We start from the raw sequence: 21,999 nt of genomic DNA on the forward strand, positions 1-21,999 counted from the left end.
ATGATGAATTGTACGTACATCCAATAGATGAGTTTCACCTCATGATGGACACGATGGATGAACAGCATATCAAAACTCCACACACACATATATGATAATAGATTTACTTATGTTATTGTTGGCTAGAAATGCTTGTTTGATTGCTGTATTTTGGTAAGAGCTGGGACATCATTGTTCCTCAGGCCACCCAATCCAGCTAATGCATGCATGTGTCGAAAATTAAAAAATGATGGAGATAGTATATGTGAATATATATACTTTTTCAATAGGGGATAAAATTATATATATAAATGTAAAATAATAATTAAGTTAATCTCGAATTACATGGGTAGTGAACATTATTATTTAATCAATCATTTGTGTTGTGTGTATAGTAGTAACGCAACAATGTCGTCAAAAGATCCTCCAAATTAAATTTGAGGAGTTTGATTCTTCGACATGTGAGTCATGTTACACACATGCATTTTGGAGCTTAATTGGAGACCAAACTTTAAAAATAAAATTATAGTAGAATATGAATGCATATGAAGAAGACAATTGACAGCTCTTGGAAATTAATATTGATGATGCCGATTTTTTCCTCCGGGTTCGGTCTGGTAGAGTGGATCTCCAAATCTTCAATAAATCAGGTCAGGTTGGGTAGCACGTGCTCTGCACAGACAGAAGCTAAGTTAGGGGGCGCCGAAAGTGTTTTCGGCGTGACCCCTCCGATGCCTAAGTCAGTGCTCGAAAAGTAAAAAGAGCTTGACTAAAAGTAAGAACAAGAGAATATGTGGGCGTGAGTGTGTGAACAAGAAGTGAATAGAAGATATCCCTCCTTAAACCATGAACCATGTCTGTATTTATAAGGGCTTGGAGGGGTAGATTACCTTGTCAAGGTAGAACATGTGTTAGAGTAGGACTCTACTCGGGTAAGAGCCTTGACCAAGTAGAATTCTAATATTATCTTAGAGATAATATCAAATCTTGTATTTATTGAATATTATCCTTATCTATTGTAGATCTTCATGCGTCTGAAAATATTGGAAGGTTCTAGATATTGGGCCCGTCCTGATCCCGGGTCGGGCTCCAACCATGCCAGTTAGGGCTCAAGCCCATGAACTCATAACTATGATCTCATTCCCTAACAGGGCCATTTCAGACTGGGCTTTTCGTAAAATAAACTAGATGGACCTCAAAATATATTTCAAAAAATATGGATTATTGGGCTCGGGTCGGGTTAGACCCGTATATTTTTTAGGGACATCAATAGTACCTCCCCCTACTGGTCTAAAGAAGTATGAAATTTAGACCACATAGTCCTCTGACCGGACCCCGAGCCCCATATATCATGTTTGTAACGTAATATATCACAATGTGTTTTATATGAACGGTCCGGATCTCGATCCTCGTCGTGTACTTTCTCTGGACGGCGGAGATCTCGCGACGGTACGATTTTCGAGAGATTCCCTGAAGGACGTGGCCCGCCCCGGATCTCTGATCGATATTCTGATCCAACGGTCGAGATCAATCCAATCCTTCTATAAATAGGATAGTAAAAACTTCATTTTTCACTTTTTACAGCGTGGGCGTTACTCTGTCAAACTTTTGAGAACTCTCTCAACCCGAGCCACTATTCCTGCATCCTTTCCGACCGGTCAGTTATCAAGCTTCTCGTTTATAATTCCCGACCAACCTTCTTTTTCCGTAAGTTTTTTTTTTAAAATATTAAGTTAAGATGTCCTCCCCTGATGAGTCCAATGTTAAGGAATTAGCCCTTTTTGTAGATGCTCCTTCCTCTCCTCTTCCCGACTCCCCTGAGCCTTTTGATCAGGCAGGGTCGGATGCTGTCCCGAGCCCTTCTGAGACTCGGGAGGCTAAGATGAGGAGACTTCATCGGCTTAGGAATGACGAAGCCCGATTAAGAGAAGATGGGAAGCATTGGTTCGAAATACTAGCTTCCCATCTTAGCCCGGACATGAGTCCAACCATTAAAGATAGGTCGGGCATGCCCGAAGCCTACACATTGATAATCCCGGGACGTCCTGACCGGGCTCATAAACCCCCCAAGGGTTTCCTAAGTTTTAGCCTAGACCAAGTGAAGATGGGTCTTAGATTCCCGATTTCGCCCATCATTTTGGCCTTGTGCCAATTTTTTTGTATATGTCCGAGCCAGTTGACCCCTAACTCCTTTAGCTCTATCTTATCCTTAGGAGTCTTGTTCTATTTTTTTTGGGTTCCCTTAGATGTGGGTAATTTTACCAAATTCCTTCAAATCAAGAAAACAGTCCCGGGTTGATTTTATATCTCTATCCGGCCTGAGTACAAATTTTTGAAAGGGAAACCAAGTTCTCATAAGGGTTGGAACAATAGGTTTTTCTTTGTTCGTCCTGAGCCCGATCAGCCTTGGAAGTGTCGATCTAACTGGGCAATGAATTTCAATTCCCCTGACTTTCCTATTTCACCCAGCCATAACTTTACTAACTTTCTTGCCACCCTATCTAAAAAAACTTTCAATATCGAAAGCCTAATCAAGGAAGACCTGCTTTGCAAATATGGATTTTGTAGGAAAGGGATAGAGGTTCAGGGTGATTTAGGTAGGGCTACTTAACTTTTTTAATCATTTTCTTCTCTATTCTTTCGTACACCCGTGTTAACCTTTTTCTTTTTCTTAATATACAGACGAAAGAATAATTGAAGCTGAAATGACGGCCGACTTCCGAGCTGCAGCCAAGAGATTGAAATGAAAGAAACCCGAGGCCACCGCGGAATCTGCCACTGAATCCAACCCACGTATTCCCGAGCCCGAATCCAAGAAGACTTCTAAAAAAGTCCGAGGAGATGAAACCCCGAGCAAGACTGAGCCCCTTTCTAGGGCTAACATCGCCGCATCCGGGAAGGGGAAAGAAAAAGTTTACATTGATCTCGGGTCCCTTCCCGAGCATATGGAACGAGGTGATCCCGACCACCCCTACAGTCCGGGAGTCTCCTTCTTTGCCCGACCAGATCAGTCCGGGAGTTTAAACATTGTGCAGCACATGGTCTCTACAGAGGACCTAGAGATAGTCCGGGCAGTTCCGGACAAAGAAGATGAGGAATCTTTGGCTTTGTCCCTCATGCAGGTAGTTTTTTGTTTATTTGTAAACTCTCTCTCTCTCTCTCTTTTTTTTTTTTTATATTTCATATTTCTTTTCCAGGTCGTGGTCTCGGCGGGAGAGATTATCGCCCGATCCTATAAATCCCGCACAGACCACTCTTTGAACCAAGATGCCTTGGTGAAACGGATAGCCGCATTGACCGGGCAGATTCATGACCTCAAAGCGGCCCATGACCAGGAAGTATATGACATGAGGTCGGATATTGAGACTGCCCAGGATGGTTGGGATGAGGCCAAGAAGCATGTTGCCGAACTTGAGGATGCTCTGGCTGCCAAGGACCAAGAGTTCGAGGTTGGATGGGCTTTTATTAACTCCTCAGAGTTTGCCGACCTATGCGCCGAGAAGAATGTAGCCTTCTTTGAGGACAGGTTTAAGGGGTGCCTAGCTCAGATCATGGCTGAGGGCTATTCTGAAGCCGAACATCCTTTTTCCTCCCTCGACTCTGCCAAGGCCTTGGATGACCTACCCGACGAGGAAGAGAAGACGGAGCAAGAGGAGCCCGTGCCAGAAGGAAAAGAATCCAAACCAATGGAGGGTGCTGCCCCTTAGTATTTTCCATTTGAGTGTTAAAAACAATGTTCCGAACAAGTTCCATTTTAAGACCCTGTGCGGTCTTCTTTTTGGTTTTTAATTTGTTCCGTATTATGAATGGATAACCCGTGTTGGGTGTATGAATTGTTCAGAATTTTGACGAATATAATATTAATTCCCGAGCTGGAATTCTAACAAACTTTAACAAAGGACCGAGTAAATTTCCGAGCTGGAATGTTAACAAAATTTTTCTAAGTATTGAATAAATTCCCGAGCTGGAATGTTAATAAAATTTTGCTAAGTATTGAATAAATTCCTGAGCTGGAATTCTAACATACTTTTACAAAGTACTGAATAAATTCCCGAGCTGGAATGTTAACAAAATTTTGCTAAGTATTGAATAAATTCCCGAGCTGGAATTCTAACATACTTTTACAAAATACCGAATAAATTCCTGAGCTGGAATGTTAACAAAATTTTGCTAAGTATTGAATAAATTCCCGAGCTGGAATTCTAACATACTTTTACAAAGTACCGAATATATTCCCGAGCTGGAATGCTAACAAAATTTTGCTAAGTATTGAATAAATTCCCGAGATGGAATTCTAACAAACTTTTACAAGGTACCGAATAAATTCCCGAGCTGGAATCTTTTATGACACCCCATTAATGTGAGATCCAATCTGATCACAAAATACGTGGTGAGTACCGAACTGATCGGGCTCTGATTTTGACCACAAATGGCGTGGTAAGTGCTGAACTGATCGGGCTTTGATTTTGACCACGAATGGCATGGTAAGTGCCGAGCTGGTCGGGCTTTAATTTGACCACGAATCGCGTGGTGACCACGAATGGAGTGGTAAGTGCCGAGCTGGTCGGGCTTTAATTTGACCATGAATGACGTGGTGAGTGCCGAGCTGGTCGGGCTTTAATTTGACCACAAATGGCGTGGTGACCACGAATGGCGTGGTAAGTGCCGAGCTAGTCGGTCTTTGATTTTGACCACGAATGGCGTGGTAAGTGTTGAGCTGGTCGGGCTTTAATTTTGACCACGAATGGCGTGGTAAGTGCCGAGCTGGTCGGGCTATAATTTTGATCACGAATGGCGTGGTAAGTGCCGAGCTGGTCGGACTTTAATTTGACCACGAATGGCGTGGTGACCACGAATGGCGTGGTAAGTGCCGAGCTGGTCGGGCTTTAATTTTGACCACGAATGGTGTGGTAAGTGCCGAGCTGATCGGGCTTTAATTTGACCATGAATGGCATGGTGAGTGCCGAGCTGGTCGGGCTTTAATTTGACCACGAATGGCGTGGTGACCACGAATGGCGTGGTAAGTTCCGAGCTGGTCGGGCTTTGATTTTGACCACGAATGGCGTGGTAAGTGCCAAGCTGGTCGGGCTTTAATTTTGACCACGAATGGCGTGGTAAGTGCCGAGCTGGTCGGGCTTTAATTTGACCACGAATGGCGTGGTAAGTGCCGAGCTGGTCGGGCTTTAATTTGACCACGAATGGCGTGGTGAGTACCGAGATGGTCGGACTTTAATTTGACCACGAATGACGTGGTAAGTACCGAGCTGTTCGGGCTTTAATTTTGACCAACGAATGGCGTGGTAAGTGCCAAGCTGGTCGGGCTTTAATTTGACCACGAATGGCGTGGTGGGTGCCGAGCTGGTCGGGTTTTAATTTGACCATGAATGGCGTGGTGGGTGCCGAGCTGGTCGGGCTTTGATTTTGTTTGACAAAACAAGTCATTTTTTCATTAATAATTAAAAAGCATATCTCAAAAATTAAGAAATAACAAAAGGACTTAACTACTACTACTATCAATTTTAGAAATAAAAATAAAAATAACTCACAACCCCGTGCTCATATGAAATCGGATGATGCCCTAACTCTGGTTGGGGCTCTAGGAGTAATACTTTTCAAGTGTTGAGCATTCCACGGCCTTTTTCCTTTCTTTTCTTATGAATCTTCCAAGTAATAAGCAGCCACTCCTGCCTTCCCTACCACCTTGAAGGGTCCTTCATATTTCGCATCTAGTTTTCCTCTCTCCCCATGGTGTTGAATTTTCCTCATAACCAAATCCCCCTCTTGAAAGGCTCGAGGGTAGACCCGTTTGTTATAGGCTCGGGTCATTCTTTTGCGATAGGCTGCTAAACGAACTACTGCTCTAGTCGATTTTCTTCCACCAAATCTAAATCCATGGCCCTCAATTTATTGTTATCAGGGTCGTAGGCTATGATCCGAGCACTTTCTTCTCCAATCTCGGCAGGTAGAACTGCTTCAGTCCCGTACACCATATTGTACGGTGTTTCATCCGTCCCGGACCTTGTTGTAGTCCGGTAAGACCATAACACAGATGGAAGCTCATCTACCCATTTTCCCCGTGCTGAATCTAATCGGGTCTTGAGTGCTTGCACGATAGTTCTATTGGTAACTTCTACTTGACCATTACCTTGAGGATATGCAACAGAGGTAAAGACTTGTTCAATTTTCATCTGTTTACACCAGTCTTTGACTTTGAAACCACAAAACTGTCTTCCATTATCTGATATGAGCCTGCGCGGTATCCCGAACCGGCAAACAATATTTTTCCACAAGAAATTCAGTACTTCTTTTTCTGTGATCTTGGCCAAAGGCTCAGCCTCGACCCACTTTGAAAAATAATCAACCGCCACCAACAAGAATTTTCTTTGACCCGTACTGATTGGGAATGGTCCCACAATATCCATCCCCCACTGATCGAAAGGACAAGATGCTACTACTGCTTTCATAAATTCTGCGGGCTTCCATTGTAAATTGGTATGCCTCTGGCAATTGTAGCATGAGTTAACCAGGACAGATGCATCCTTCTTCATGGTGGGCCAGAAAAACCCGGTCAAAAGAGCCTTTCGAGCTAGGGCTATACTACCCAAGTGATTTCCACAGCAGCCTTCATGAATTTCTCGTAGGACATCATTAGCTTCATCCGGGCCAAGAAACTTGAGAAGAGGTTGGGAGAATGACCTTTTGAAAAGTATTTTGTCAACCATCACAAAACGTAAGGCTCTTCTTTTAATTTCCCGAGCCTTCTTGTTGTCACTCGGGAGCTCATACTTAGTCAGATATTTGTGGATGTCATACCTCCAATCTCCTTCAAGTACGTCTGCTATTATGTCATCCAAAATTTCAAGTTGGGATACCAGCTCTTTCCCCTTTAGTCCAGGCTCGGATGGCTCACCCACAAACTTGCGAGACGGGCCAGGTGATCGACTTTTGTGTTTTCAGACCTTGGTATCAATTCCAGGGTCAGTTCAGTAAAATCTTCCTTGGCTTTATCCAATGCTTTAGCATACTTTATCATCTTTTCATTCTTAGTTTCAAACTTTCCCTTACTCTGTTGTATGGCTAACTGTGAATCTGAGTATACTCTCGGGAGACACCAAGGTTCCGAGCAGCTTTTAATCCGAGTAACAATGCCTCGTATTCCGCTTCATTATTAGATGCTCGAAAGTCCAACCTTATTGAGATGTTGGTTTCCTCACCCCAGGGTGATACTATCAAAATCCCAACCCCGCTTCCTGTTTGACAAGATGATCCATCTACAAATATCTTCCAATGGTCTTCTTGTTCTAACTGGACAGTCTCTGCCAAGAAATCAGCTAAGGCTTGAGCTTTAATGGCAGTACGGGGCTCAAACTTCATGTCATATTCACTTAACTCTGTAATCCACTTGATCAATCTTCCCGATGCATCTGGATTGGTGGCGATTTTTCCCAGGGCGCTGTTGGTAAGAACAATGATCGGGTGAGAGAGGAAATAGGGCCTCAGTTTTCGATCTGTAATGGCGAGGGCCAGATCTAACTTTTCCTGTGTCATGTAGTTAAGCTTAGCTCCTTTCAAGACATGACTGACAAAATAGACAGGTAAATGATTTACCCCTTCCTTCCTGACTAAGACCGAGCTAACAGCTCGGGGTGTGACAGCTAGATACACAAAGAGCTCTTCTCCCTGTAATGGTTTGTTCAACACCGGTAGCTCTTTTAGATATGTTTTTAGCTCTTGGAAAGATTTTTCACTCTGTTCATCCCACTCAAAGTTTTTAGTTTTTCTGAGTGCTTTGAAGAACAAGAAACTCCTATCTGTCAATCTTGATATGAAACGAGCTAGTGCAGCAATTCTTCCCGACAACCTTTGCACCTCCTGAATGTTTTTGGGCGATTCCATAGAGATAATAGCTTGAATTTTCTCCGGGTTATCTTCAATTCCTCTCCTGGTGACCATGTACCCTAGAAATTTCCCAGTTTGAACCCCAAATGTACACTTGATCGGATTCAACTTTAGTTGGTAATTACGCAATGTCTGGAATGTCTGAGTTAGGTCGGAAATGAATTGGTTAGGTGTTTGGGTTTTGACCAGAATGTCATCCATGTACACTTTAATATTTTTGCCTATCTGTTATTTGAACACTTTGTTCATCAATCTTTGATAAGTGGCCCCAGCATTCTTGAGCCCAAAAGGCATGACCGCATAGCAATAAGTCCTTGCAGAAGTGACAAAACTTACTTTACTTTGATCTTCCTTTGCCAAGGGGATTTGATGATACCCCTGATAGGCGTCCAGGAAACACAACAACTCGTGCCCGGAAGTGGAATCTACCAATTGGTCTATTCGAGGCAAGAGATAGCAATCCTTTGGACATGCTTTGTTTAGATCACGAAAGTCTACGCACATGCGCCATTTTCCCGAAGACTTGGGTACCAGTACTACATTTGATAACCAGGTCGGGAAATATATTTATTGAATGTGTCCAGCTTTCAAAAGTTCTTCAACTTGTCCCTGAATTACAGCATCTTTTTTAGGCCCAAAGTGTCTCTTCTTTTGAATAATGGGGCGATAGTCCCGCATAATATTTAGCTTATGCTCCATTAATTCTCTCCGTACTCCTAAGAGATCAGATACGGACCATGCAAAGGCGTCTTTGTTCTCCATCAGACATCGTATTAATTGCTCTTTAAGAGAAGCTTCAAGCGTCCGAGCCACCTTGACCGACCCGGTCGGCGGGCAAATCAAAAATTCCTCATACTCTTCTTCAGCAGCAAGAGGTGTAGCTTCTTCCAACAGATTTACTTGTTCCCGACCTACAAGCCCGGGTCGGTCATCATGATTAACTTTGGTTGCTTTTTGTTCTATCCGTACCTCTTTTACATAACACTTTCGAGAAATCTTCTGATCTCCTTGAACCTCGCCAACTTCCTTACCCACGGGAAATTTGATCTTTTGATATAGTGCTGAAGCCACGGCCATGAATGTAGTCATGGCTGGTCTTCCCAAGATAACGTTGTATGCTGATGGTGCATCCACGATGATAAAGCTGACAATCCATGTTTTACTAGTTCGATCCTTGCCCAAAGTGAGTGGCAAATTGATTAATCCAGTAGGTCGGATGGCATGACCTGTGAACCCGAACAATGACGTCACCACTAGTTCTACTTTATATTCTCCTAAATCCATCTGATTTATTGTCTCCTGGAATAGTACATTGACCGAGCTCTCGAAATCCACAAAAATCCCGGCCACTTCATAATTGGCGACTAGAGCTCGAATAACCAGTGCGTCATTATGAGTAGTATCTGACAAGCCTTTAAGATCACCCGGGCCAAAGGAAAGGGTCGGGCCTGTCTTAACCAACTGGTCGGCTATCTCCATTGTGACGCCCGGGGCTGAAGAGGCAGGGAGTGATCGTCGGTGCCAAGAGGTTGCATGGACAATGAGCGGCTCCTGGTAGGCTTCTAGGTGGAGGGAGACATGAATGAACTGATCTCATGCCGGAATGAGAGGGATTCTGAGACTGTGTAGGTATGAGACTACATGGTTGAGGAGGGCTTAAAAGATTTCATATGTACTATTCATATCAAGAAGGTGCATCTTCTTTTCGGAAGCTCATCACATAAGAACTCCAAAGTTAAGCGTGCTTGACTTGGGACAATTATAGGATGGGTGACCCCCTGGGAAGTTTTCCAGGGTGCGTGTGAGTGAGGACATAAGCACGCTGAAAAGACCCGTCTTGATACAGTGGGGTGTTACAAATGGTATCAGAGCCGACCTCTCTTAGTACGGTATGGTTCGGGGACGAACCAAGCGGAAGCTGGTGGGCATGTGACGCCCGGGGCTGAAGAGGCAGGGAGTGATCGTCGGTGCCAAGAGGTTGCACGGACAATGAGCGGCTCCTGGTAGGCTTCTAGGTGGAGGGAGACATGAATGAACTGATCCCATGCCGGAATGAGAGGGATTCTGAGACTGTGTAGGTATGGGACTACATGGTTGAGGAGGGCTTAAAAGATTTCATATGTACTATTCATATCAAGAAGGTGCATCTTCTTTTCGGAAGCTCATCACATAAGAACTCCAAAGTTAAGCGTGCTTGACTTGGGACAATTATAGGATGGGTGACCCCCTGAAAAGTTTTCCAGGGTGCGTGTGAGTGAGGACATAAGCACGCTGAAAAGACCCGTCTTGATACAGTGGGGTGTTACATCCATGTTGCTCAATTTCCGACTGCTTGTCTTCCTTGCCCTATTGGAATCTCCATCGGTCGGTCCCCCAGATATCATGTTGATAACACCTTTTGTGGGAGGGGGTGGTCCTTGGTTATTCCGAGGCTGATTTTGGTTCGGACGCTGAAAATTTCCCTGCGGCGGCCCAGGTCGGGGTCTGGGTGCATAATGGTTGGGACCTTCATGACTTCTCTTATTCGAGGAATATCCTCCTTTTTGTTGTGCCAACCTATCCTTCATCCCTGGCTCCTGTTGAATTATTCTCTCAATCTCTTGCTCTAGCTGACGACAATCATTAGTATTGTACTCATACTCATTGTGAAAGTCACAATACTTATCAGATTTCGGCCGGCGAGGCCCCTGCTCACTCCATGGAGGTCTCTGTAGAAGTCTCTTTTCTTTACATATTCGCATGGCCTGAATTTTATCCATCCTTAAAGGGGTGAAGGATGTGAATTGTCCAAGTAGCTCGGGTCAAGGAACTGGTCCCGCCCTACGAGGCGTGTTAGGAGTTCTAATATTCTTTGGACTTGGGGGCTTGTCCGTCCACCCATTCGATCGGGAAACTTGTATCTCTTCTAGATTCACGTATTTTTCCGCCCGAGCAAGCAACTCATCGTAAGTAGATGGTGGTTTTTTGATCAAGAATTTAAGAAAATCTCCTGTAGCAAGTCCTTGGGTGAAAGCACTGATGAGCAGATCCGTAGTAGCAGCAGGCACTTCAAGGGCCAAGGCACTGAATCGTCGAATATATGTGCGCAAATCTTCTTGGACTTGCTGTTTGATAGCAAAAAGACTAAGAGTATTCGTAGGGTGTTTTTTGCTACTAGAAAAGTGGTGTAGGAAGGCCTTGCTGAAATCCTTGAACTCCTTGATACGTAATAGGTTGAACCATTGTTGAGCCGGTCCTATCAAAGTATTGAGGAAGACCCAACACTTGATAGGGTCGGAATATTTGTGCAACAATGTCGCATTCTCGAAACGAGATAGGTGCTCTTTCGGATCCCCTTTTCCATCATATTCCCCAATATGCGGGAACTTAAAATTTTTAGGGAGTTCGGAATCCAGTATCTCAGCGGAAAAAGGAATATTCCGAATTGGTGTGGCTAGATATCCTGACTGTTTCTTCTTCAAGAGCTCCATCTCTTCTTTCAATTTATTGATCTCCTCCAGGTGAGCATTCTGACCGGGTTGCGGGGGATTGGCTTCACCCCTCTCTGCTAAAGCCCTCTGGACGGCTTGATTTATCATCTGTTCCAGATTTGGATTCCCTCCATTTTGATTAGCCATCGAAACTTCTTTTTCTTCAAATTCCCACAGACGGCGTGTAGTAACCTGGAACCCATTTTAAGATAATAATATGTTAAACATGATTAAGGGTTGGTAATTGATCTATTTCGGAGTGTTATTGGACTTCGGAAGAGGAATTTGGGCTTTTGACTTTGGGCCAGATCGGAAGCTCCGATCCCAGTTCGGAAGCTCCGATCCTGACCACTTCGGAAGCAGATCGGATGCACGGTGATCGGACGTTCCGATCAGGAACGGAGGTTCCGATCTCAGCCAGTCAGCAATGCTCAATGACTCAGCCGTGAGTTTTGACAAGTGTTGATCGGGGGTTCGATCGGAAGTTCGATCCCGGAACGGTGGTTTCGATCCCGATGTGTCGGACATGCACAGAATGAGCTGGAATCGGAAGCTCCGATCCCGAGATCGGTGGTTCCGATCGTTGCCGAGATTTTGGCTATAAATAGGGCTCATTTGCTTCAGTTTTGAAATACGAATTCCCGCGTTTCCTTCTTCAGTTATATAGTGTGAGATATACACTTGAGGGCCCTATCGGTTAATAGTGAGGTTCTGAAATAACCACGGTGAGGTTATAGTCATTCAGGACTAGCGACTCCAAAGGGCTAACTACGGACGAAGGTATGGTTCGGGAATCTATTTAAGTTTTGGGAGTACTTATTAGCTTAGTTAAGGCTTATAGAATTTATGTAGTGATACGGTGAACTTTTGAATATAGGCTTGGAACCTAGGATCCTATTATACTTGAACTAGCCTAGAGGTACGTACACATTGACTGAAATTGCCAGCGAGTATACATGTTTATATGTTGCATTTATTTGGCATTATTATATGGCATGATGTATGTTTTACCGTTTTCTATACTCATATGTCATGTGCATATACACGTTGAGCCTATTTCTTGTTATACCTGATTATAGAGCCGCTCAGCTCTATACTCGATAGTCTGTCACTGAGAGTACCGCGACGGTGGGGGCATTTATGTCTGTCTACTCTGGTGTACTAGACGAGTGTGGTTGCACCCAGAGGTTGATCCGTGCGGTGGCAGCACTCATATGGCGCCGGTACTGAGCATGACTTTTCAGATGACCCTGTACCAGTCATCATGTTGCATGCATTATATATATATGTTTACTCATGTCTATGTACTGGGCGTAGCGCTCACGTCCTAGTTGTTATCTTGGACACCCTATTCCATGGGGCAGGTCGCAGGATGGACGGAGCTGGTAGTTCAAGGCAGGATTAGGGAGCAGGAGCTTTGAAAGTTTTTATACAGCACGATTTACTAGCTGTATAATGTTTACTTTTAATAATTTCGATATGGTTGTATCACTACAGATTTAAGCCTGGATTATATTACTAAGCTGATATGTAAATTATGGATTACGTTTCCGCACGTTTTTACTCTGTTAAGTATTTTGCTGTATTAAGTTTAATGCATGCTATTAGTTTCCAGTTAGTAGGTGATTCCATGTAGGGTCACTACATTTTTGGTATCAGAGCATGCATAGATTTTGGGATTAGTACTTGGGATTTAGTTTAGTCTTGAGTAATTCTTGCGCATTTGGGATTTTAATGTGCAATTCTTTTCAGGATATGGCTGACGAGAGTCACGGTAGTGTTGGCCAGGGAAGTGGTCATCATCATCGTCGCCATCATCATCAGGATGATCAACATCGTCATCATGAGGGTAGACGTCGCTACTCTATCAATAAGTTTATGCAGGTAGGACCGAAACCCTTAGTGGGAGGCGAGAATCCTGAACAAGCTAGAAGCTGGATGTCTAAACTTGAGAGCACGTTCCGAGCTTTTGAGTGTACTGAGGAGCAGAAACTGGAAGTTCTAGAATTTGTTCTAGAGGATAGAGCACGTTTTTGGTGGGATGCCAAGGTTGCTCAGGCACGTACTGAGAGAGGACAGGTGACTTGGGGGGATTTCTGTCGGGAGTTTCAGAAATTGTATTTTCCTCCGGCTGTTCGCCAAGCACGATCTATGGAGTTGCTTACTTTGAGGCAAGGATCAATGACTATTGATCAGTATCAACAGCGATTTCTTGATCTGCTACCTTTCAGTCCTCATATCAATGAGAGTGATGCGTCGAAATATGATATCTTTCTGCAAGGACTGAACCAAGATATCTACTCTCAGGTTGTCGTCTGTGATGACCCGGTATCTTATGAGACTTTGGTAAACCGTTGCCGTCTTGTGGAGACCAGCAACAGGCGTGGACAGTTGATGATGCCAGCACAGCCTAGTGGATTTATTGAGCCTCGAGCTCAATCTGTTGTGTCATCTGTACCTACGTCTTCTTCTACTCCTACTACTTCATCTGGATCTCGTGGTTCACGAGGTATGTTCCGTTTTGGGAAGAAGAAGAAGAAGGAGGAGATTTGTAGCCATTGTGGAGGGAAGCATCCTGCAGCTTCATGTCGGAGAGCTACTGGGGCTTGTTATATTTGTGGTCAGCAGGGACATCTGCGGAGAGATTGTCCTCAGCGCATGGGTTCTGCTAGTGGATCGGGATCCCAGGTTGGATCTCAGGCTTCTACTTTTCCACGTCAGCAGCCAGTACCACAGAGTTCTTCTGGTTATCGTCCCCAGACTCAAGGGCAGGTGTTTGCTCTGTCTCAGGAACAGGCTACTGAGGGAAGCGATCGCATGTTGGCAGGTAACTTCTTGTTATGTGGTATTCCTGCACTTGTATTAATTGATACGGGAGCATCGCATTCCTTTATTTCTAGTCGCTTCGTTAAGAGACATAGATTACCTTACGTATCATTAGATATGGATTTAGTTGTATCTACTCCGTTGAAGCAGAAGGTAATAACTAAGCGTCTAGTGATGGGTTGCCTTCTGGAGTTTGAGGGTAATGTGTTATCGGCTAATTTGATGGTATTAGCGATGACGGATTTTGATTGTATTTTGGGAATAGATATGCTGACTTTGTATCACGCTACTGTGGATTGTTATCAGCGTCTGGTACAGTTTCATCCCGTTGAGGGTGATAGTTGGTACTTTTATGGTGAGGGTGCGCGACCTCCGATGCCACTTGTTTCGGCTCTGAAGGCATGTCATGTCTTGGAGTCAGGTGGGGAGGGCTACCTCATCTATGCAGTTGATATGTCCATGAGTAGTACGGGTATTAATCAGCTACCAGTTGTCAGCGAGTTTCCTGACGTATTCCCTGATGAGATTCCTGGTTTTCCTCCGGTTCGAGAGGTTGAATTTGGTATTGATCTAGTACCAGGAACTACGCCTATATCCCGAGCACCTTATCGTCTGGCACCGTCAGAGATGAGGGAATTGAAACAGCAGTTACAGGATCTGCTTGATAAGGGATATATTCGTCCGAGTGTTTCTCCGTGGGGAGCACCTGTTTTGTTTGTCAAGAAAAAAGATGGATCGATGCGATTATGTATTGATTACAGGCAGTTGAATCGTGTCACCATCAAGAATAAGTATCCTTTGCCGCGGATTGATGATCTGTTCGATCAACTACAGGGTACTTCTGTTTATTCGAAGATAGATCTGAGATCTGGATACCATCAGATGCGGGTACGAGACTCAGATATATCTACGACTGCTTTCAGGACCAGATACGGGCATTATGAGTTTCTGGTGATGCCATTCGGTTTGACGAATGCACCGGCAGTCTTTATGAATCTGATGAATCAGATATTTCGAGATTATCTGGATAGATTTGTCATCGTCTTCATAGATGATATTCTTGTCTATTCTCATGACAAGGATGAGCATGCACAGCATTTGAGGATTGTTCTACAGACGTTACGAGATAAGCAGCTATATGCGAAATTGAGCAAGTGTGAATTCTGGCTTGATCGGGTAGTATTTCTCGGTCATGTGATTTCTAATGAAGGGATATCTGTTGATCCTAGTAAGATAGAGGCAGTGCTGAACTGGTCTCGTCCGACGACGGTTGCTGAGATTCGTAGTTTCTTGGGTCTAGCGGGATATTACCGTCGGTTCATCGAGAATTTTTCACAGTTGGCCAGGCCTTTGACTCAGCTTACACGGAAAGATGTTGCCTTCATTTGGTCCTTGGATTGTGAGGAGTCATTTCACGAGCTGCGTAGACGTCTTACTACTGCACCTGTGCTAGCTCTACCTTCTGGATCAGGAGGTTATGTTGTCTATACTGATGCCTCTGGTCAGGGGTTAGGATGTGTTTTGACACAGCATGGACATGTTATTGCATATGCTTCTCGACAGTTGAAGACGCATGAGAATAACTATCCAGTGCATGATCTCGAGTTAGCCGCCATTGTATTTGCGCTCAAGATTTGGAGACATTATCTTTATGGCGAGAAATTTGAGATATTTACGGATCACAAGAGTTTGAAGTATTTATTCACTCAGGCAGAGTTGAATATGCGACAGAGACGCTGGATGGATCTCTTGAAGGATTATGATTGTGAAATCAAATATCATCCAGGTTCTGCTAATCTTACTGCTGATGCCTTGAGTCGGCAGGTGAGACTGTCTGCACTTCAGACTAATGAAATATCTCATATGATTCAAGAGTGCTGTTCATTGAGTTTTACGCTCAAGCACAAGAAAGGGAGGAATGGGATTCGTTTGTATACTATTCTATCTGAGCCAGCATTGTATTCTCGGATCAGAGATGCTCAGATATCTGATGTTAAGACTCAGCGATTGGCGCGTCTAGCCAATGGAGTTAATACATCTGGATTCCATTTTCAGGCAGATGGTTTATTGTGCCTATCCAATAGAGTGGTTGTACCTAATGTTGCGGAGCTCAGGAATGATATTCTATCTCAAGCTCACAGGAGTCGATTATCAGTTCATCCTGGAAGTATGAAAATGTATAAGGACTTGCGAACTAGATTCTGGTGGAAGGGGATGAAGCGAAGTGTGTATCAATTTGTTTCGAGATGTTTGGTTTGTCAACAGGTCAAGGCTGAACATCGACGACCAGGTGGATTACTGCAGAATCTTGAGATTCCCGAATGGAAGTGGGAGCACGTGACTATGGATTTTGTTACCCACTTGCCTATGACTTCACGTCAGTGTGATGCTATCTGGGTTGTCGTTGACCGTTTGACAAAATCAGCACATTTCATTCCTTATAATCGGGAATATTCTTATGATCGCATGGCACGCTTATATATCCAGGAGATTGTGCGATTACATGGGATTCCAGTGAGTATTGTCAGTGATAGAGATCCGCGATTTACTTCACGTTTTTGGGGTAGTTTTCAGCAGGCGTTGGGTACCACTCTGAGTTTGAGCACTGCGTATCATCCGGAGACTGACGGGCAGTCAGAGCGCACTATTCGTACGCTGGAGGATATGCTACGTTCTTCTGTCATGGACTTTGGTTTATCTTGGCAGGATCAGTTACCTTTGATTGAATTTGCCTACAATAACAGTTATCATCGTAGTATTGATATGGCACCTTTCGAGGCATTGTATGGTCGACGGTGTCGTACTCCGTTATTCTGGGATGAAGTCGGGGAACGGCAAGTCGAGGGTCCTGAATTGGTGCAGCAGATTGTAGACAAGGTAGATTTGATCCAGCATAGGATCAAAGTTGCTCAAGATAGACAAGCCAGTTATGCGAATATTCGCCGCAGGCCACTTCAGTTTGAGCCTGGTGAATATGTATTTCTCCGGGTATCACCTTTCAGAAAGGTGATGAGATTCGGTGTGAAAGGCAAGTTGTCTCCTCGTTACATTGGGCCTTTCCAGATACTGGAGAAGATCGGAGATGTTGCTTATTATTTGGCTTTACCGCCATCTCTTTCCAGTATACACAATGTTTTTCATGTGTCGTTGCTTCGACAGTACATAGCTGATGAATCTCATGTGATTCAATCTACTGATATTCAGCTAGAGCCAGATCTGTCTTTTGTTGAACGACCAATCTGTATCCTAGACAGGAAGGAGAAAGTTCTTCGGAACAAGACTATACCACTTGTGATGGTACAGTGGCAGCGCCGAGGCGTTGAAGAAGCAACTTGGGAAACTGAGAGTCGTATGCGAGCAGAATATCCTGAGTTGTTTGCTTTGTATTTTTGATTACCATATAAGATGTAATTACCGTTGTTGTAATAAGACATGGTTTGATGTTTCATATTGTTATCTTGATTTATCTTTAGATGTTATTTCGCGGACGAAATATCTAAAGGTGGGGAGAATGTAGTAACCCGGAACCCATTTTAAGATAATAATATGTTAAACATGATTAAGGGTTGGTAATTGATCTATTTCGGAGTGTTATTGGACTTCGGAAGAGGAATTTGGGCTTTTGACTTTGGGCCAGATCGAAAGCTCCGATCCCAGTTCGGAAGCTCCGATCCTGACCACTTCGAAAGCAGATCGGATGCACGGTAATCGGACGTTCCGATCAGGAACGGAGGTTCCGATCTCAGCCAGCCAGCAATGCTCAATGACTCAGCCGTGAGTTTTGACAAGTGTTGATCGGGGGTTCGATCGGAAGTTCCGATCCCGGAACGGTGGTTCCGATCCCGATGTGTCGGACATGCACAGAATGAGCTGGAATCGGAAGCTCCGATCCCGAGATCGGTGGTTCCGATTGTTGCCGAGATTTTGGCTATAAATAGGGCTCATTTGCTTCAGTTTTGAAATACGAATTCCCGCGTTTCCTTCTTCAGTTATATAGTGTGAGATATACACTTGAGGGCCCTATCGGTTAATAGTGAGGTTCTGAAATAACCACGGTGAGGTTATAGTCATTCAGGACTAGCGACTCCAAAGGGCTAACTACGGACGAAGGTATGGTTCGGGAATCTATTTAAGTTTTGGGAGTACTTATTAGCTTAGTTAAGGCTTATAGAATTTATGTAGTGATACGGTGAACTTTTGAATATAGGCTTGGAACCTAGGATCCTATTATACTTGAACTAGCCTAGAGGTACGTACACATTGACTGAGATTGACAGCGAGTATACATGTTTATATGTTGCATTTATTTGGCATTATTATATGGCATGATGTATGTTTTATCGTTTTCTATACTCATATGTCATGTGCATATACACGTTGAGCCTATTTCTTGTTATACCTGATTATAGAGCCGCTCAGCTCTATACTCGATAGTCTGTCACTGAGAGTACCGCGACGGCGGGGGCATTTATGTCTGTCTACTCTGGTGTACTAGACGAGTGTGGTTGCACCCAGAGGTTGATCCGTGCGGTGGCAGCACTCATATGGCGCCGGTACTGAGCATGACTTTTCAGATGACCCTGTACCAGTCATCATGTTGCATGCATTATATACATATGTTTACTCATGTCTATGTACTGGGCTTAGCGCTCACGTCCTAGTTGTTATCTTGGACACCCTATTCCATGGGGCAGGTCGCAGGATGGACGGAGCTGGTAGTTCAAGGCAGGACTAGGGAGCAGGAGCTTTGAAAGTTTTTATACAGCACGATTTACTAGCTGTATAATGTTTACTTTTAATAATTTCGATATGGTTGTATCACTACAGATTTAAGCCTGGATTATATTACTAAGCTGATATGTAAATTATGGATTATGTTTCCGCACGTTTTTACTCTGTTAAGTATTTTGCTGTATTAAGTTTAATGCATGCTATTAGTTGCCAGTTAGTAGGTGATTCCATGTAGGGTCACTACACGGCGCCAATTGATGATGTCGATTTTTTCCTCCGGGTTCGGTCTGGTAGAGTGGATCTCCAAATCTTCAATAAATCAGGTCGGGTCGGGTAGCACGTGCTCTGCACAGACAGAAGCTAAGTTAGAGGGCGCCGAAAGTGTTTTTGGCGTGACCCCTTCGATTCCTAAGTCAGTGCTCGAAAAGTGAAAAGAGCTTGACTAAAAGTAAGAACAAGAAAATATGTGGGCGTGAGTGTGTGAACAAGAAGTGAATAGAAGATATCCCTTCTTAAACCATGAACCATACCTGTATTTATAAGGGCTTGGAGGGGTAGATTACCTTGTCAAGGTAGAACATGTGTTAGAGTAGGACTCTACTCGGGTAAGAGCCTTGACCAAGTAGAATTCTAATATTATCTTAGAGATAATATCAAATCTTGTATTTATTGAATATTATCCTTATCTATTGTAGATCTTCATGCGTCTGAAAATATTGGAAGGTTCTAGATATTGGGCCCGTCCTGATCCCGGGTCGGGCTCCAACCATGCCAGTTAGGGCTCAAGCCCATGAACTCATAACTATGATCTCATTCCCTAACAGGGCCATTTCAGACTGGGCTTTTCGTAAAATAAACTAGATGGACCTCAAAATATATTTCCAAAAATATGGATTATTGGGCTCGGATCGGGTTAGACCCGTATATTTTTTAGGGACATCAAATATATATTGTGCATATATAAGCTAGCCAAATTCGAGAATCGTTATAACCAGAGACAGAGTCAAGGGGGGCCAATGGGGGCAGCCGCCCCCCTCAATTTTTAAGGTGAACAAGGGGTAGGGCCGTAGGGATAGAGGGAGTCGGTGGAGCATGGTAGGGTGGGAGAAATTGCCCAAATTTTTTGATTTATTTTTTCCTTTAAAATTAAAATATATTTCTTAAATAAAGATTAAAAAGTTAAAAGAAATAAAAATAAAAATTGTACATTGAAGTTTTTTATTTTTATCTAAGTTATTTATTTTTTGTTTGACGATTTTTATTGTGTTGAAGTAATATTTTGTTCTATAATTATCTTTTTCTCGAAATATATGTGTTTGTTCATCTTGCTCATGGTTCGATAAAACGGTCACGGAACGGGTGGAACTGTCCTTCCGAAACGGGAACGGTAGTCGTCACGACAAAGTTTCGGGTGAAAACGATTGATTAATATAACACTGTTTTTATTTAAAATATCGGCGATTTCGCGAACGTCGCGAAACGAAACGACGATTTCACGGATTTCGCGGCCGTCGCAGAACGTTTAAGGTAATTTTTTCAATTAAAATTTTAGCAAATTATATAATTATTTTTATTTTTATTATAAAAAGATCTCGTGACGATAACCGCGACCGTTTCATGAAATTTCAATGAATTGGAACGACAGTTTACGCGACACTCTCCGCAACTGTGAACCATGATCTCGTCCCCCCTATCTGATTTTTCTGGCTTCGTCCCTGGTTATAACATATATTTATTTATTTAGTTTTATATATTTGGAGAGTGGATTTACACATCTCTCGAACTCGAGACATATCCAGATCGATTCGATAAATGTCATTGGGTCAAGATATATATGTGACCCCGACCATATATAATAACATTAATTGGGAAGATTATTGTTGTGTAAGAGATTGAAGGGCCCAAAAATACATTTCTGTCTAGGACAACTTTATGGTTAAAGAAAAACTCTAATTTTCAAGAATTTCTTGCACCTCAATAGCATTTAGTTGTTTTGGAGATCATAATTTATAGGTTTCCGATTTCTTTCTGTTTGATTTTTTTTTTTGAAAAAAAAAACCATGTATTTTTAATAAATTCAGGGCGAGTCCAAAACTCTTTTTAACTAGTATTTTTTACATTTCGTTTTTTTAACGAAGAGAATAAATAATAAATTGTAAAATTAAAAAATAATAAAAATATAATGTTTTTCTAAACAAATATTCACAAAAATATATAATATATCTTATAAAGTGAGTGTTATTTTTGTAAATAAAATAATATCAAATGACACAGAATGAGCTTTTAATGGCTAGAATAGAGGAACCGTATAAAATGACTATTTTGCCCAATAATTTTTATTTTATTGAAAATTAAGTTAGAAGATAATGATAATTTCAAATCAAACTTCACCAATTAATTGAAAGTTTTTTAATTAAAGGGTCTCTACTTTAATAATATAGTAAGATAATATACCACAAACGTAATCATTTTTATTTATATCTTTGTCCCGAATTCACGAATTTTAAAAATAAAATTTCCCGATTCATATGTGCAAATTTAATTTCCGGCAAAACGTGTGAGTTTTTTACTTAGTGTTTTAAAAGTGTTGTTTAGGTGTTAGTTGGTTGTTCATCGCCTCGATTTTTAAATAGTTGATGTCTTTGGGTGTTAGTATTACATTAATCGATTGTTTAATCGCTGTGTAGGGAGCTTAAAATTCACTTAGATTAATATATATAATGTTTTTAATTTTAAATTTTTTTAAAAAATATTATTTGTCCATCAATTTGCATCGGATAAAGATGAAAAATCTTCCATGAATTTTGATTTTGAATTAGGTAAAAAATAATTATTGGAGAAATATTAAAATTAATAACAAAATTAGATATTTAGGCCTAAAAAAACCACCTAGACGGTTGACTAAGTATCTAAGAGTAATGCTACATGTACAATCAAATTTGTACAACACATTTTATACCATAAACAAAATCAAATACAAAAAAATTATTTATTAAATCTCATGATACATTCAAAACAAAATCTCACAATATAACATCAAAATATCACGATATAATAACAAAAACTCCCGATATAATTATTGTAAATATCATTG

The sequence above is a fragment of the Henckelia pumila genome, chromosome 2 (assembly GCF_033568475.1).
Source record: "Henckelia pumila isolate YLH828 chromosome 2, ASM3356847v2, whole genome shotgun sequence".
Lineage (NCBI taxonomy): Eukaryota > Viridiplantae > Streptophyta > Magnoliopsida > Lamiales > Gesneriaceae > Henckelia > Henckelia pumila.